Source organism: Stegostoma tigrinum, chromosome 11 (genome assembly GCF_030684315.1).
Source record: "Stegostoma tigrinum isolate sSteTig4 chromosome 11, sSteTig4.hap1, whole genome shotgun sequence".
NCBI lineage: Eukaryota > Metazoa > Chordata > Chondrichthyes > Orectolobiformes > Stegostomatidae > Stegostoma > Stegostoma tigrinum.
In genome coordinates, this window is record NC_081364.1 from 41,542,250 (window position 1) to 41,560,114 (window position 17,865).

Genomic DNA, 17,865 nt, shown 5'->3' on the forward strand with positions numbered 1-17,865 from the left:
GTATTTGCTCAGTATTACAAATGAAGATAGAAATTTTCAAACTGCATTTTGTCCTAAAATGAGAATTAAATAGGTCTATTTTGTTTCACAGATTCTTGAGATCGTTATTGATTAAATGCTTGTAATTTTGTGAGCCTTTCTTAGCCTTTTCCTGTAAACTGCTGCATGTTATCTTTCAGTAAGTCATCCTGCAGTAATGATGTCACAAATGAGCGCGATATTTGCCTGTGACAGAACACATCATTGACCACTGCAGTGCGACACTGGAACGCTTGTGAAAATGGCAAGAAATGCCTGAAGCTCTCTCAAAATCATAAACGTTTTAGCTATAGAATTCTATATTCTTCATTTATGTTATAACTCGTATCATATAAGGTAATAGGACAAGCTAAAGGTAGTAACCTAATCTCAGAATTCGCATGACCTCTATCTCTTTACTGTCAAGGTTCATAATATCACCTGCACCCCTTGATTCGGTTATAGTCTTGTGATGCGTTGTGAGGTATCCATTATTCTTGAACCTCACTGTTTATCAGATTTTATACTGTTTCATAGTTGAAAGATTGAAACTCCTCAAGGTCTCACCAACTTTCATTGTTGAACTGCTTCAGTGGTTGACAGGATTCCGTCATTGACTCTCACTGACACTTCACCAGCAACATTCAAAGTTTTACTGCCAACATTTGGATTGTGTGACATAGACATGTTGGAAGAGCTTTGAAATTAGACTTCAGTAGAACATGTATCTAACCAGCAATAACATTTCAACATTGGCCATAATATGTAATTGATGGGATCAGGGCTGCACACAGGAAAAACTAGCTGCTTTTCTTCAGAATGTCTGTTTGCTTATTTCATTTGCATTTAAAAGAAACATTTGCTGTAAAACAATTGTGGTAATGTTTTACTGCTGTTTAGTAATGGTGATATAAAAGTAACATTGTATTCCTTGGTATGCATTTAACAAACAGAACCTTTTCAACAAATATTTATTTTAGTAACAGTTAGAAAATTGTATTGTTAACTTTTTTTTGAAGTATGTCGCCATAATCATTTGTCTTTGCACAGAAAGCGAACAAGTAATTAAAGCCATTTCCATGATAGGTTGTATTAATCTGGTAGTTGGCAATTTCTAAGCCAAATTTTCTTCCGTGGAATCAGGTTTTTTTAACTTGACCACAGTGAACAAATACTTATCTAAGCAATGCTCTCAAATGATAGCCCAGCTAATATTAAAAACAGTGGCATACATACAAGCATTATTATATTTATTGGCACCTTGCACAGAAACACAGTTTCTGATGTGTAATGCACCGTTTATAGATACATGGTTATGTGTGAATGAGAGATTATGCTGTATGCCATATCTCTACAATCCTGCAAATTCAGTTCATATGGTGACCTTATTCTAACTCGGGCAAAAAGTTAATTAAATGTACTGTGTTGATTTTCTACTGCTTCTGGGACCCCTCTTTCTTCCATTCCAAGCTCTGTACATTTATGATATCTATCAGACTCTGCAGTTCTATCTCCGGGCCCTTTCATTGAAATATGGGTGTTCAAGACTCAAATTCCAACAGAAGCTCCCATTGTGGTTTATTGTGTCTTCTGTGAGCTGAATAAGGGATAGCTGCCATAGATTAAAGCCTCAGGGGACCAAATCTGGCTTCTTTCTATCTTTGTGCAGTTTAAATTACTACAAAGTGGCAGTTGCTAGATGTGGCTGTCATGGCAGGAATTTCAGTCAAAACATTTCTTGCATTCGTTATAAAAGTTTTAAGATAAAGAAAATGTCGGGCAGCTTTTATGTACCAGTATCGTCTATGGTAAGTGGTTAAGGTTTCCTTAAAGATCCATGCGTATGTTTCTCTAAAATTGTCAAAACTTTGTAGCTTTGTTTATTTACTGTAATTATAAAGTGCCGTCAATGCATACACTTATGGTAGAAATACGTTTGTCACCATTCTGTAGCCAATTAATTTTTCAAATTCTAATTTGTTCCGTTTATTGTTCAACAATACTTTAAGGATTCATCATACACAAGTAACTTGTGGCATTTTGATTTTGAGTGGGAGGGTGGTGTTTTGCTGGGTAGTTAGTGATAAAACTAGTTAGTTGTCTATGTGACATTTGTTGCAGCTGCCCACCATTGAAAGCACACTCTTTAAAACACTCAAAAGATTACATATGGCAGAATCAAATCTGCTAAAATGACCCCATCTGTAGTCTGAGCCGTTGCACTGAGGACTGTTTGACTATTTGAGATGACTCTAGGATTTCATCATCTGTTGGACAGCAATGGAGTGCATGAAATAAGTCAGCAACTCTCAATCCATCTGTTGTTATTATTTTCCACTGATAATTGGCTTCAACAATGGAATGCCTGTATCCCTTCCCTTTGAAATACTACACTCTGTTTATTTTTGAGAGGTCCCACTCTCTCCCTGCTTCTAGCAAGTACAGCTTGCATGAAAATGACATCTTTGACTCCTTACATCAGTATGTATCAGTCAGTATCCAAAGCTATGCAGCTGATTTTCTTCAGGGCTGTGTTTCTGTTTTGTTTGTTTCAATCTAGGCTTTTCAGACTGGCTAATCCAGACTGCCTGGATATTCTGGCCGGAATGTAACACATTTGCATGTCTCTGGCCATTGAGTTGCTGCTTTGAAAACATTTTTTATGCATTGATAAAATTTAAAAGATACACAAAAATGAAACTGGGGCATTGGAAATTAGATCAAAGAGTGACTGGAGTATCAGAGAGAGAACAGTAAATTACTGTTCAGGCAAAGAACTTAGTTTACATTTAGGATAATCACAAACATTTCAGTGACTTTTCACCTAAAAGTAGGACAGGTAGATGGTTCAGCAAGCAGCTGACTTGTACCAGTTGCTCATTTGCTGACTGTTTGTGTTTATGCAAAGGGGCCTCTTCCTGAATATTTAATGTAGAGCAAGGCAGTGGCTTTTGTTGTGTTTAGATCACATACCTTCAGTCCTTCATTATACTGCAGTCTGTTGGAGTTGATGTTGAATATTGGAGTTAGTTTTTTAAAAAAAACTCAGCCTCACAGCCCCCGGAGATTCCAGGACAATCAAAAGCTTTTCTCATGTCACAGTTAATGGGTAAGCGCTGTTGGTAGTTATATTTTCAGTATGTTTTTTGTTGTTTAGATAAAAGTGTGAAAAGACATTCATAAGCTTTAAACTGCTAACAGATTGAAGTTTCTGAAGCGTACTTGAATAGTTCTGTGTAGCTTACGGTCTCAGGAATGGACAGTATGTACTTGCATGCAGGTGGTTTCAAGGAGTGCTTAAAAGCATATGTCCAAAGTAATTTTAACCCCTGTGTCCAAAGTATTATGTGTTTGTAGTCATTAAAACATAAATGGTACATCAAACTAGTTCATTATTTTTCCATCGCTAGGTCCTGCTGGTATCATTCATGATAAAGCTGCCTTTGTGCACTCTCCTTGAAAAGGATAATACACAGCAGTCTGAGGCAGTTAGAACCACCAGTTAATATTGTTTTCTGACTCTGTTGCCTCAGTGAAATGACTACTGTAACATGAAGATTTTCTTACGTGGAAATGGAATCTGCTGTTCATTGATATTAATAGCACACTAGAGATGTTAGTCTGTGATGCTGTGAGTAGCAGGACCACAGTTTGGAAACCTGATATTACAGAACAGAACTGACAGAGCTGCTGGCCTGTTGTTGGGGAGACAGTCATCCATAAAAATAGTCTTTGCATAATGGCACTGTAGGTTATCCATTTTGCATAGGGCATTTTGTGCAATCTAGATCTGTTCTCCTTTTCTGGGAGTGAACTCGGCTGTTACTTAACTCATTTTGTATTTGCAGTTTCGATGGAAGAGAATTTTTTTCATTGTCTAATTCTGAAAATGCCCCATAATATGAAACGAACCTAATTATTTTCAGTCTATGGCTTCAATAATAGTATTGTATTCTGTCAATTGACAGAGATTACTCATCATTATAACTGATAACAAATGCACTTAATGGCTTTATGATAATTGTTTGCATCACTTTCCTATTTCACACATACTGGTTGAGGAGGGTGGAGGGTGGGTGCTTGCTGTTAACCATTGCATTGCACAATGTTCCTCAAAGAAATGGTACTGCTTTAAAACCCTTGTACATGTAAATATTTAAATGCCCAACAGCAAAGGTCAACAAAAAGACACACCCAGCAGCTATACTCCAATGAAATTGAGAAACAGACCAGTTTTTCAACCTTGTGTTCAAAGCAACTCTGCATTGTACTAATTGTGTTTCTGGTAGTGTTTCCAAAGTGTATTTATAGCTGTAAAACTCATCAATTTTGTAAATCAGCTCATCTGAACAAATTGAATGTCGTATGAAAACTGGGGAATGCTCTGCAAATACCAAGGTTAATTAATAATCCCCAGGCACATATCTTCATAAATGATACAACTGCTGCTAGACTATTTGAGAAGAAAAAAGCTCTGCATTTTTTACATTGTAATCATTGGAAGCGGATAATTAAAGTAGTTCCAGAGTTCAATACTCACCAGTATTTGCGCAGTGTAAACTCAACTCAGTTGCTGATTTGTGAGTCAAGAAATAGTCATATCATTAATATGGGATAGTGCAAGTACTACGATTGCCTTGGATTTTGTATGAATTTTAATGCATTTTTTCTGTTGGTGCTTTTCAAATGTCACATATAATTTTCTTCTTACACGTATACTGTACATTTTAAGATCATACAGTTAACTACATATTTTTTGCTCTTTTTATGCATCATATGAGAATTAACCCTTAAAGTGTTAGCTAAAAGAAAACATTTGCTCAGCCCAACCTTCGGGAGTTCCTGTTTGTTTATTTTTCAGGGTGAAACATCTGTAGATATGCATCCAATAGTACGTGGGCCTTGTAGTCAGGGTCAGGTTCTGGTTTCTAATCAGAATAGAGCCAAAATGGTTTTAAAGTCTGCTTTTGCATTTTTAAATTTCAACTGAAAGCAGATTTGTGACTGATTAATGCAAGAAAAAGTCTGTTTAAAATCGTGAAGACAAATAGGATGTCCAAGTTGAACCAAAGCAAACCATCCCCCCATGTGTATATATGTATCTAAGTTGCATATTTGTGGCTACTGTGTCATGACTTGGTTGCTGTCTGAAATTATAGGTCCAACAGATGTTCAGAGATTGACTCAAATGTCTCACATGGTAATATACTGAGCAAAGTGACTACATTAGGTGCTATGCAGAATTTGAAGTTGTGAGTTTTTTTGCAAGATGCTGTTTTTTTCATTTTGATTACTTTGGCAGTTTTTTGAGTCAATGCTGGATCAACCATGTGGTTATTTCGATAAGTATGTTGGATGCAACTTAATGCAATTTAATTCTTAGCTTTCTTGCTGCTTGTCTTTGCACTGTAGTTAATACAGTGAGCTTCAAGTTCTAAAAATGCATTCCTATAAAACAAATCCTGTTTTGCTTGGATTGTGGGAGAAACAGAAAATGAAACAGCTGGCCACCTTACATATTGTTTAAGTTATTTGGTGATAACTGAAAATAGTTCTATTTTTACAAACACTACAATATTATTGATGGATTTTCAAACCATTTGTTTATACTCAGGAAGTATAAATCAGCCAGCTAGTCCATTTGCTCTTGCTCATACCTTCAATCTGAAATCTTAAACAGCGTGACATTTTCCTTCTACAAATCTACTTGTAGTCTGAGCAATAAGCTGCAAACAGAGTCTGAACTTGGAGGGACCTGAAATGAGAGAACTCCAGTTAATTCTCAAATACCTGAGTTTTACCTAATTTGGATAACTGTAAACTTTGTTGGGCCCTCTTGATGGATGTAAGAATCTAAATTTACATTTGTGCAACAGATGTGTAATGAGTTGGGGGTGGGGGGAAAAGCCTAAGGAAGAAGCCTGGGATTTTGAGCAGTTAAAAGGGTGAGACATAACCCTAGCAAAACATTTTTAGAGTGACTCTGGTTGTGTTCGTTCTGAGTGGTTACATTTATTCCGTTGGTGGCTTGAAGTGTAATTGGGATGAAGGGAAGACTGCACAGTCAAATCTTCCTAGATCACTAGAAAATCTACACTGTTCCTGCCCTACTAACTCAATAAGTAAGATAATTTTCATTCAGCTTGATCTCTTTGTATCAATACAGAACTGAGCAAAACTTAAGATATGTTTGTAAGAGCTCAAAACGTATATTTAGACAGCAGAGATATAATGATTTTGGGGTGAGAAATTTTAAGGGGTGACCCAGGATTTAGGCAAAGGAAAAGAGTGGTGAAAGAAGCAGGTCAGTCTTGAGCTAACTTTGGTCCTCTCCCTGGCAGTAAGCTGACCATCTTTTTAAATACTCACAGGATTGTCCCAAGTTTGTATTTCTCATCATGGAAAGTCTCTCCATTTGGAATGACACATGAATGGCTGGGAAGTTAAGTTTGACTTTTTCTTTAATAATCTGACCTATCCATTCCAGAAAGAAAATATTTCCTTGACCCCATTTGAGTGCTCATATGAACTTGTGGAGCAGGCTATGTGCAGATACAGCGAAAGGGACAATACAGCTTTGTTATAGGGAAGGCCCATAATATAGCAGGCATGTTAAATTTTGTGCACTTCTTGCAGCTGCCTTATTAACTAATGTGACTTCATGTAGTGTGGATGTTTGCATATCTGCATACATCAATCAGCCAGTGATTATCAGCTCACACCTCCACTTTTATCACTTCAGTGAAAGTAACTTACCTCTTTTTTGGCTAAGCCTAAATTGAATCAAATTTTTGGGAAGGTTTATTGCCATGAGAACTATCTTATTTTACCAAACTCACCTTATTAATTACATTCCATAAACCTCTGGTGTCTCTCACATCTGACCTCTGCCCTGACTCCTGGAGATCCTGATGGATGGGGTAGTGCCAAGTAGGACTTCTTCCTCCCCCCCGGGACCATCAGTGCATTTGCAATGCAAGTCTGGTCAGAGGTTTCCAGGTTAGAGCAGTCTTGGTCATCTTGAAGAATGTGTAGAATTGCAGGAAGAAGGTCAGGGTAAGTTCCTTCTCTCTGATACCTCGCGCTCAGCCTGTCTGTCTGACTATACCCACCTCCCCGCAAGGCCTATGCTCTACCATCCTCAATATTGCCTACAACACCGTACCCACTCACTCTCACTCAGCCAAACCCCCAACATCACTAGCCCTGCATGCCCTCTGTGACTGTCTACTCACTCACTCAGCACACTTCCCACCTGCCCAAACAATAGTAGCTGTGCCATCTGCTTTCATTACCTGTGTAATACTTGCCTCTTCTGACTCCATGAGGAAAACAGTCCACAATAAGGCATTGTTGGTATTGTGTAACCCATCATTTGGCTCCTTGCCCATTACGAAGAGGGAATCCTGACTCTGAATGCCCCAGACAGGATTTTAACTGGTATTGGACGCTGTGTGAGTACAATGATGGCAAGCGAAGAGCTCAGAAATGTAGCTTTGTCCAGTAAATGAGCTGGGGGCTCATGTTGCTGAGTGCATAGTGTCCAAGCTGCAGCATTAAGTCATAGTTGCCAGTGCAGCCTGAGGTACAGCATTAAAGAACAGAAGTGTCCTGCAAATGAATCAGAGATGTATCTTGAGAGTCATATGAGGCTGGCACATCACATGTCAATGTCTGTGAATATGGGGTGCTTGTGGCCAGTACCCATGTTTTGTGCTCCAAGCTGTTAGAGCCAAAGTGTTGACTGATTGATTGGATCAAGCAGAAAGTTAAATCTGCAGGTGCTCGCTCTGGTCATGTTTTCCCAATGTCTAGCTTGTTTGGTGAGTTTGATGGGAGTCTGAGTATTAATGAGGCGAGTTGGGCTGTTAACATGGTGTTTATCACTGTCAATTGGCAGCTTGCCACTGCCTAGTGAGAATCTAGCCATGTGTTTATGAAAAGTGTAAAAGTTGCCACATGTTGCTCCTGATGTTGAGATCAGCCTTATGGACTTGTCACGCAATTCTGCCCCATATTTTGCTGTAGCCAATATTGCTCAGATCCAGATAAGGCTCCACCCTAAGTGACCTGCCACCAGAAGAAACTCACTCCAAGGCATCTATTGTGGGGTTAAAAAGTAAGAAAAAACTTTTACATTTCTAATGTTCTCCAGTTGGACAGCAAAGCATCATTGACCTAAAATGTAAACTCTGTTTCTGCACAGATGCGGCCAGACCTGTTGAGCATGACCAGTACATTCTGTTTTTACTTCATTTTTCCAGGCTCAGTAGTATTTTCCTATAATCTGAAATTGATGGTGTATTGCAACTTAGAATTGGTAAACCAAACTGAGCTAACATCCCGTTTTCATGGCACCAAGTCTGCCATGGCTCACAGAGATATTTCTCCCACAAACCTCTGCTCTTCACTTGATTACGTATCCAGTGCCTGTGGTGCCAGTCTCAGCGAATCATTCGGCAGGCCAGATAGAAACACCTGTCATTGCTGGACATTCTGGAGATCACACCGCTGGTGTTGGCTTTTAATTCCAGCTGAACAGTACTTCAGATGCTGCTCACTAGGAACAGCCCCTCACAGTGTGGTGTACAAGCCATTACATTCAGGATATGGCTCAAAGACTCTGTAGTTCAATGACAGAAACCTGTTGTATAGCAGAAATAGTCAAAAGTACTTCAGCCCAGTTTTACCCCTGCAGCAGTGAAAGCATTGTGACCGGGTTGCAAATGCTTGGGATCAGAATTCAGCCCAGATTCCATCTGTTCAGAAAAAGGATACAAAATAGCCACTATGTATTTTGCAGGGAAGTTTCCTCACATTTAACTGTGCAAGTGCCCACATATCTGCTAGAGGCAAATTTTAATATGTATATTCAAAACAGTCAGTTGTGGCTTTTAATCATCTAAACTACTTTTTAATATGGCTTTCTTGTGTACAAAGTTCAATCAATTCCATGCAAAGTAAATTGAAATGCAAAATACTATACTGTGGCATTTCTTGACTAGCCAGTCTCCTGCAGAGAGTAAAGGAGAAACAAAGTAAAGGTATCACAGGAAATGGATACAACACACCTTTGCCTAATCTATTGCATATTCATATGGGTTGAAAACTGAATCAAAGTGCTGAATGATATTGCATATATTCAATTTCACATTTACAACTATTTTCTGTTTCTGAATTTTCTGGCGAGGGCCAGTAATCTGTACTAGGTATCTAATAAACGGGAGACTGTATTTGGAAATACAGGCCTGAAAAGACAAGATTCCTGCCAGATTTTGTTTTATTTCACCTTGGATGCCTTTTCATGTCTCTTGAGATCTTAAAGTAGAAACAGTTGCTGTTACTAAACTTTGAAGTCAAAGAGAAAGGCAATGTGCAGTGAAAGCATTGCTTTTCAGAGCAGCTCAAGCATTGATGTTTTGTGTTTGAGGATTATACAGGGAGAAGAAGCTGTGGGCTTGTACATATACTAGAAAAAAAAGATTTTTTTCCTCCTTTCATTTCATATTTTCATTTAATTTAATAAATATGGAAGCATGTAGCGTGAACCAGTACAGATGGCATCTGGTTCCACCCATTTTATTTTGCTACTGTGTTGCAGGATTTTACTCATGTAATCTGTATGTATGGGTCTTACTTATAGTACAAGAAGAAAGGGCTAAGTTCAGTGATACATGAAGTGATTTGCACTGTAAAGAAGTCCAGAGGCATCTGGAGTTAGAAAGCATAATCAGATGAAAAATTGTTTCATCTGCTGTGTTGTATAACACACACACACACACACACATATACACACACACACACACACACACACACACACACACACACACACACACACACACACACGCTTGGGTTTGTTATGGGAATACCTGGCACTAGCTGGTACTGATAAGCAGTCGTCCTGTAACTTTATTGTTTCTATTAACTTTGCTGCAAGTCATTCGCCATTCAGTACAGTTGGAAGCATTTTGTTTTATTTATATTTATACGTAGCTTTCTGGTGCCAGTAAAAATGCTGAGATGTGGTAACTGCAATCAAACATCCAATCAGACTCTTATCATTTTTTGTCTGCAGGGTAAGAAGCGTTATTGCAAAGGTGGCAGTAACAGAAGATTGCTTTAAATAAGCAAATACTACTCAAAAGAAGGTAAATAAGAGGTTTGTTCTTTATGAGAGATTCCTTATTTGGAATTTACAATGGTTGTTTAATGAGTAACTTATGCCCACTTGGTTTAGTAATGCAGAGCATTGGAGAATTTTTGAAAGTACAGATGTGTGTATTTATGTAAAACATCCATGATTATTCTCCAGCAAAATGCTTTAAAATAATTGGAAAACCTGTAGAGTCCATTTTTATTTTAAATGCTATACCCTCTAGTTGCACTGAGACATCTACTTGGAATTCAGCTGTCTGTTTTATAATCACCTTTTGTCAGAAATTAATAGTCAGTTAAGTGCCATAGCAACGGTGATGTAACCATCAAGCAGTGACTGCAGAAGCTTGTGATGTAGGCACCCATTAGTGCTGTTGTCCATCTGACCTTGCCAGACTAGAACATTAGAAATAAATTTATGTGATATATTAATTGTGAAAGAATCTAAGATGCAAAAAATACATCAAAACTAAATACTAAGAGAAACATTTTTTAAAAATTTGGCAGAATTAATTGTTCTACCTGTGTTGTTTTGTGCATTTATAATACTTTGATTCTTAAGAACTTTATTTAATCCCTTTGCCTGGCACAGAACTTAATAAACAACTTGCTAGTGCTAAAGTGCCACATGGGGGTGACTGCTAACAAGAGAGTTTAATGTTTCTGCCACTAGCAGTTTTGTCGCTATATTTTTCATGAGTTGTAACTACTGGTAATGTACTTCGGTAGCTCCAGAGCAGTAGTTAAACATAGTGACAAGTTAAACAGCCCCCAGGCCCTTGCATTAGGAATAAGAGAACACATAGAATGTTACATTGCTACAGAATGATTGTAAGAAATCGAAAAAAAATGACTTTTTTGTGATTTGTCAAAATAGTGGTTGCTTTTGTTTTTTCAGCAGCACAGGCAGAACTAATATTTCTTTAACTGCAGTACCTTTGGATTTTTATTGACATCAATTCAAGAAACTATGGTGGTTTGGTGAAGGATGTGGGGAATGGATGGTGAGATGTTACTTTCCAGGATGGAAAGAATGGAGGTTTTGCATTAGCTTCATTTTGTCACAATGAAGTTTGTGTATCTGTAACATGTACTTAGTTCTTATGGAAAGTAATTGAGAATATTAAAGGGATATGGATTCGACTGTGCTACTTTCTCAATCTGTTACTAACCATCTGGGTAAAAGGCCCTTTAAGTTTAAAAACATTGTTTTCAAGAGCATAGTGCAGCACATTATTTAATCATTCTAAATGATGCATTACTTCCCAATGAAACAATGTGACAATTGTTCAAATTCTCATTCTTATTTTTAGATCTCTCTGTGGCCGTGCTCCTCCGTAACTCTGCAATTGGCTCCAGACCTAACACCCTCCAAAATATCTGCATTCCTTTAATTCAGGCCTCATGAACATCCCAGATTTTAATCTTTCTGCTATTACCAGTGATATCTTCAGCTGCGAAAGCCTTCATCATTGAAATTTCCTTCTTAATTCTCTTTCTTTAAAATTGTCTTAAAACCTACCACTGAGCCAGTTTTTGATCATCCTTCCTAATTAACTATCTTTTGTTATTTGGTGTCAGTGTTTGCTTCATACTGCCCCTGTGTGAACTACCTCAGATTGTTTCGTTCTGTGAATTTGCTTTATGCATACAAGTTATTGTTGACATAATTTTGAAAGAAAAGCTGGCTGCATTTTACTTGAACTTCAGTTAAATTAACACCAGTTGAGTGCTAAGCATGGATAGAAGAATAAGTGACTTTTAACTTGCAGACAAAAAAGCTTCTTACATACCATAATACATCAGTAGTACATTTAATCAAATATAAAAAATTGAAATGCTCATCGAAAGAGACTGCAAGTTGGAATGGTGTAGTATTGTTTATTAGCTTAAAGAAATTGCCTTTTATGAGAAACTAAATGGTACAACAAAGTCCCAGCATGACATGATTCACTGTTTATATTTAAAGTCTTAACTTTGGAAAGCAGTATCTAGCTGTCTCACACTTGTGATTTTGTTGGCTTGTTCAATATTTTTTGCTTGTAATTGCACAGCAAACTAAAAAAGGCTGGAGCATCCTGCACCACATGTGCACATGTAAACATCTGCAAGATCCTAATGAAAAAATGCCCCTTCCAAACCTGATTTTGTCCATAAAAAAAGAGTAGTCAAGATAATGCTGTGTGTTAAGATGCAGAGACGTGGCCATCATGGCTTTGAACTTGTGAACTGATATGTGTTACCTTGATTTATCGATTCTGATATGTCTGCATTGTGCATTGAGCTTTATTCCAGCACTATAGTTGGGTGTGCATTTTTATAAAGTGACTTCCAGAGTAGTTTATGTACACCATCTTCTCTTCAAAGCTGTAAGTGTGTTTTTTGTGTGGTGGGAGTACAAAAAGAATGAATGAATTTAGCATTTTTGTAACACTTACATTGATTAATAGAGCTACTGCATGCGTAACTTAATGATCTAAACGTGATTTTCTCTCACAGTAGAGCAATATTAAAATCTGTACTTGTTTATTTTGTATAAAGGTTTGAAGCTTGTCTTAAGTTGACAAAAAATTCCTACATAAACAAAGCAGTGTTTCAAAAAAGAAACACAGTGGGAAAGGCTAAAAGAGGACTGACAAACACCATTAGCTGGAAAAAATTCCATTTCATTGCAACTATGTTATTGTTTACTTTACCATACATATCCTAATATGGTTACCTCCCTGTAGAGGCAGTATGCAGGGTTTGGGGGCCCCCAGAGGGAACATCTTCTAGCAGCTTGTGTTTAGAGCCAGCAGTGTGGACAATAAGAAACAAACTGTACAAATCCACAAAAGGCTTCCCGGAAAAAGGTGTCACATAAATCCTAACCAGCTCTCTTCCTCTGACATTGGGCACTGTGTGTGTAAACCTGTTATTCCGTGCTGCCCAAGTATTACAGTTCCCTCTAGCTGCTGTAGTTTATATGTCTGGCCATGTGCATCACTTGTGTCTCTGTTGCACTATAGAGAGCTTTCAGCGAATGCCTGCTTCCTTGAGATGGAGCTCTGCTTACACCTCAGTTGAGTTATCAAGAGTAGTAGTTTGAAGGTTCCTTTTATTAGGAACATTAAGGTAAGCATGCTGATTTAGGCCTGAACCTCTGTCACCCCTCATGCTACTCACCAAAGACATATCCCAGTGATTAAATACTGATTTTGTGTATCATTGTCCTCAGTCGCCAAAACAATCACAGAGCTGTGCGTTTGTTTTAATTGCAAGTTGTAGAAAAAAGAAGCCATCAGTTCTGAACGTGATCGGGCTGAGGTGTATTCACTGTAGTGTAAATAGTGCTGTAAATACTTGCTTTTGTTGGCAGTGCCTGTCAGCTAGTGCTGAGTTTATTCATGCCCATCTTCTCTCATCTGCTTGCAACTCATCTGAGACCTCACATCCGTTCCAAAATCCTCATGTTACTGAGGCTCGTAAGTTATCTGTACGCTAGAACAAAGGTAGGTTGTTCCACAATGGGACACTGTGGGAGGGACAAATGGTTTTTGGAAGGTTGTCTTCCTAGCGCTTGACTGTTCGACCCACAGTGAGAAAGGTTTAGAGAGAGGAATTAACTGCTAGGACATGTGTCATTGTAAAGAAAGTGAATTAGACAACTGTATTTAACTACTGCCTGTGTGAAACTCCTTTTCATCTTCGTATTTTTCAAACTGTTTTGCAGAATTATTGAATAGTACAAAATTAACTTTCAACTTTTTAAATTAACATTTAATAGCCACATATGTAAAACATGTGGTTAACCTGCAAAGCAGAAGGAAAGAGAAGGTCGTGATTCCAAGGTCCAGTTTTGTCAAGTTAAGCTGGAATAGGGTTTTGATAGTAAACTTGTTAATATAAATTTGAACAGATGTTCTGTAAAGAAGTGGTGCTTCATGTTGACTGTTAATGTAAAGGAATGTGATGAAGGGTGTTCTGTCATAGTCATGCTTTTCAGCTGTACATTTTGCAGCTCCTGGTAATCTGTGATACCGAATGCCAGGCTTCTTCTTTAATTACCCTCTTTGATTACTTTGAGAAATTGGCATTCAGATTAGAGCAGTTCTTAGCACTCGAATTATTGGTGCTTTAGTAAAATGTATTATAGAAAGATGTAACTGGTTGACATGATACTTTCAGTTTACAAAAGTTAGTGTAGTTAAAATGAGCTGGGTTTCACTGTGGTAATTATGCACCAATTATAGTAAAATATTTAAATAGATGCCAGTAATGATGTGACTAACTCAGATATAAAACCTGTGTTTTTTTTCTTATAGAGTTATGATTATTTCTGTGTCGTTTTTGTTTTCGATTCATGTGATTATGAAAATGCAGTCTAATTATTCCAGGCAGACATTTCTTTCCAGTGCACACCTGATTTTTAATACTGACTTTGAAGACTTGGATAGTAGGATTCTGTATTCATTACTGTAAGACAAAGGTTTCATTTCTGTCAGTTGATTACATTCTGTAGTCACCAAAAGCAGCAAGGAGGCAAAAACTGCAAGTGCTCTTACATTTTTCTAAAAAAATACCTATGTATGTGGTGCTTGTGCAATGTTCTATTAAAGCAGAAATTTATTTTGCTACTTATTACCCATGAAGGCACATTTGGACTTGGTAGTCTCTAATTAGAAGTGAGATATTAACATTTCATAGGGATTTATGTTAGAATGTGGAATGGCGGGCGGCTGCTTCCTCATTATGAATACTCTCTGCATGTAATGAGGTCCATCATTAGTTGATGGAGTGGATTTGCCCCAGCTCTACCTTGAAAGGCAGATAATTTACATAGTTCTCCAGAGCTTATGGTTTAATGGGTTCTTTAGTGAATAAAATGAAAAGCTACATCTTTAAATTTTGTATCATCAGCCTTTTGGTAATTTACTGTTTCAATTTTGATTCTCATAGCTTTTTCAGCATTAGAATTTTGAAAACTGATTGTTAAGCATATATTTGTTTAGGGTGTTTTCATTGGAGTGTACATGACAATTACAGCTGTTCATTAACAAAATTGGGTATTTGTTTTAAACTTTAACCAATCACTTTGATATGCTAATTATGGTGTAATTTAATTTGAGCCCTGTAATGATGATGCCGTTATTATGGACATAAATGATGCAGTTAAGCTGTGTAATCTCATTTGCATACTGTACACGCCAGTAAATTAAAGCCTTCCTAGACAGCTTCAGCTTTAATTTTCCACTTCTTTTCACACAGTGCCTTTTGAGTTGCTTTCTGATGAGCCCACTTTCTAGTAGTGGTGATGGTTGTTTGATGTGGAGAGTAGGCACACCACACTAAAGCTACAGACAATATGTAACAGATAAAGGAACTCATTATATACCAAGTGTTTATTTTGAGGATTTTTTAATAGGTGGAGGTGTCTTGTATTTAAAACATTGCCGTCGCTGGTACAAAGAGGGGTTAAGTACTTTTTGCCAAATCATTTTCATACACTTTTCCATTCCTTTTTTTTGTTGGGATCTGCCAGGAAAACAACATATTTTATTAAGTTGTTTTGTGCCCATGTCCTTTAGTGGGGGACTTTATTTGTTGTACCATAAAAAATATGATTTTTCTGCCAACCAATTTTCTCTGTTAGTCACTAATTGGCTACATAAATCTTGATGTTGAGAATGAGGAATGTTTCTGTGTCATAGAGTGTAATCTTCACCCTTATTTACCAATTCATTAAGATTCATTGATGCAGGATCGGTGAGAGGAAATGACAACATAAATCAGACCTCCAACATAATGACCCTAATCAGTTGGGAATAGCTAGAAATGTCATGATGAACTATGTCCTTGTATTACTGCCACTGTACATTGTCATTGGTGTGCTTTATGAGTTGGACGCATCCTCCTGACACCAGCTGTATTTAACAAAAAAGAGTTGTTTAAAACTGATTTCATTAAAGGTGGGAGCTTCAGACAGGGTACTTCTGTATTTAGCCTTGTGCCCTACACCTCCATTTTATCTGCTTAACAGATTGCAATTTAATGTACGTTTAAATAGATGTAAACAGAAATCCCAACCAGTGACGATGTTGATTCAAGGATTGCCAACTAAATAGACAGTAAGTGATCAGCAGGGTCCCTGCAAAATATCATTAAGACATTGCCACGTTCCTTTGTAAGTCAGCAATCAGCAAGTGAACATCCCAAACCCAGGAACAATGGATTTCAGGTATAGATGTGTATTTGTTATGATTCGTTTTGTGCTTTCAAATCTTGAAGTACTTGTAACATGTAGATTTTCCGTGTAAGTACAGTGATGTTACAGCAGAAGTTGATCGTTGTTTGCTGTCTTGTTTTTTTTAAAAAAACTGTTAATGTTTTGAAAGTGTTAACATGTTTTCAGTGTTCATCAAAAAAAACTTTTAAAAGAAATTGAGACTTTTTTTCTGAAATATGAGATAGCTCTGCAAGATTTGATATGAATCTAACAATGTTACTGTTCCAGCAGAACAAGATAAGTTTTCCTAATCTTGACAGGTTTGGATGTAATCCTGCTTTTCATTTGACAGGCTAGACTCTGAGATTTATAACATATTAATCAACTAGCTGGAAAAATATACAAACATTTTGCCATAGAAAGATCCCGTGCTGCATGTGCCAATAGATGTCTAGTCTGTTCCACGATGAAAGCATGTTTTTAACATTTGTTGAGGAATTGTAGAAAAAGAGAGTTAATCTAAATTAATTAATTTAGATATAGTTTCACCGAATTAGGTTTTGTGTATGTAGGTATGTTTCCATGTGGTAGCTCTGTCTGTTCTGTCATTGTTAGTAATAAATGAAAGAAGGTTGGTTTGGTTTGCTGTTTACAGAAGATAGGAATAGAATGTATTTACTGTACTGAATCCTCCACAGTTGTGGAGAAATAACCTTTTTACTAACTAGCTTCAGTTTGCAGCATACACATATAATTTTTTTTTAATTTGTCTTAAGTACGTTCCCACTTTATTGTGTTTTTGCACTTCTAGGTTTACACATTACCAGCTTATAATTTTCCCCTCATTCACATGCTGACTAGGTACAAAACCCTAACACTAATATTCTGTGTCAAACTAACACTTCTCCTTGCAGTTTTCAGCTTTCTTGGCTGAAGATTGACTCATATGGGAGAACCTGCGCTCCTTTGGTACCTCTTCCAAATGGCTGTTTTTAGGAAGTGAATATGACGGTTGACTATTAATTGGGAGAAGCATCACAATTGAAGTGAATTTTATTCTCTACTAAAGCCCGCATGTTTTCACTGTTCAGTTGGATAGATTATTGGATAGGAAACTGAAATAGGATTTGTGGCTTGTTTTCTACTTCATAATTCTGAAGCAACTTTTGGTTGACTCTCCATTGGCTGCTTTAAACATTTGTTCCCAGTATCACCAATTCAGAGTGGCTGCAGTCTGTATCATCTACAAGATGCATTGAAGCAATTCACCAAGGCTCATTCAGTTACACCCTCCAAGCTCATGACCTTTAGCACCTAAGACAGTAAATTTATGGGAGTACTGCCACCCATGTTCCTTCTAATTTTCTTTCTAGCTGTGTGGGTCTTGAGTCCCTGCGCAGAGACGACGTCCAGAACCAGAAGTCATTGCTGCATTGGTGTGCTAATGCCGATTGCCTTGCTTACAATTTTGGAGTTGCACAGCTTGA

At 37.4% G+C, this 17,865-nt stretch overlaps 1 protein-coding gene across 9 annotated transcripts in view; it reads left to right on the forward strand.

Moving 5' to 3' along the window:
* Window positions 1-17,865, forward strand: part of foxp1b (forkhead box P1b) — a 483,509-nt gene that overhangs the window by 165,716 nt on the left and 299,928 nt on the right. Inside the window, exons 1-2 of one of the 9 annotated variants that reach the window (XM_048547288.1) lie at window positions 3,110-3,127; window positions 10,094-10,166. The exons of 5 other annotated variants lie outside the window; for them this stretch is intronic. The gene's annotated coding sequence lies outside the window, so the exon portion shown is untranslated. Of the gene's footprint in view, window positions 1-3,109; window positions 3,128-10,093; window positions 10,167-13,467; window positions 13,665-16,337; window positions 16,391-17,865 lie in introns of those variants that run through there. 3 more of the 9 variants (XM_048547286.2, XM_048547291.2, XM_048547290.2) reach the window with 3 other exon arrangements.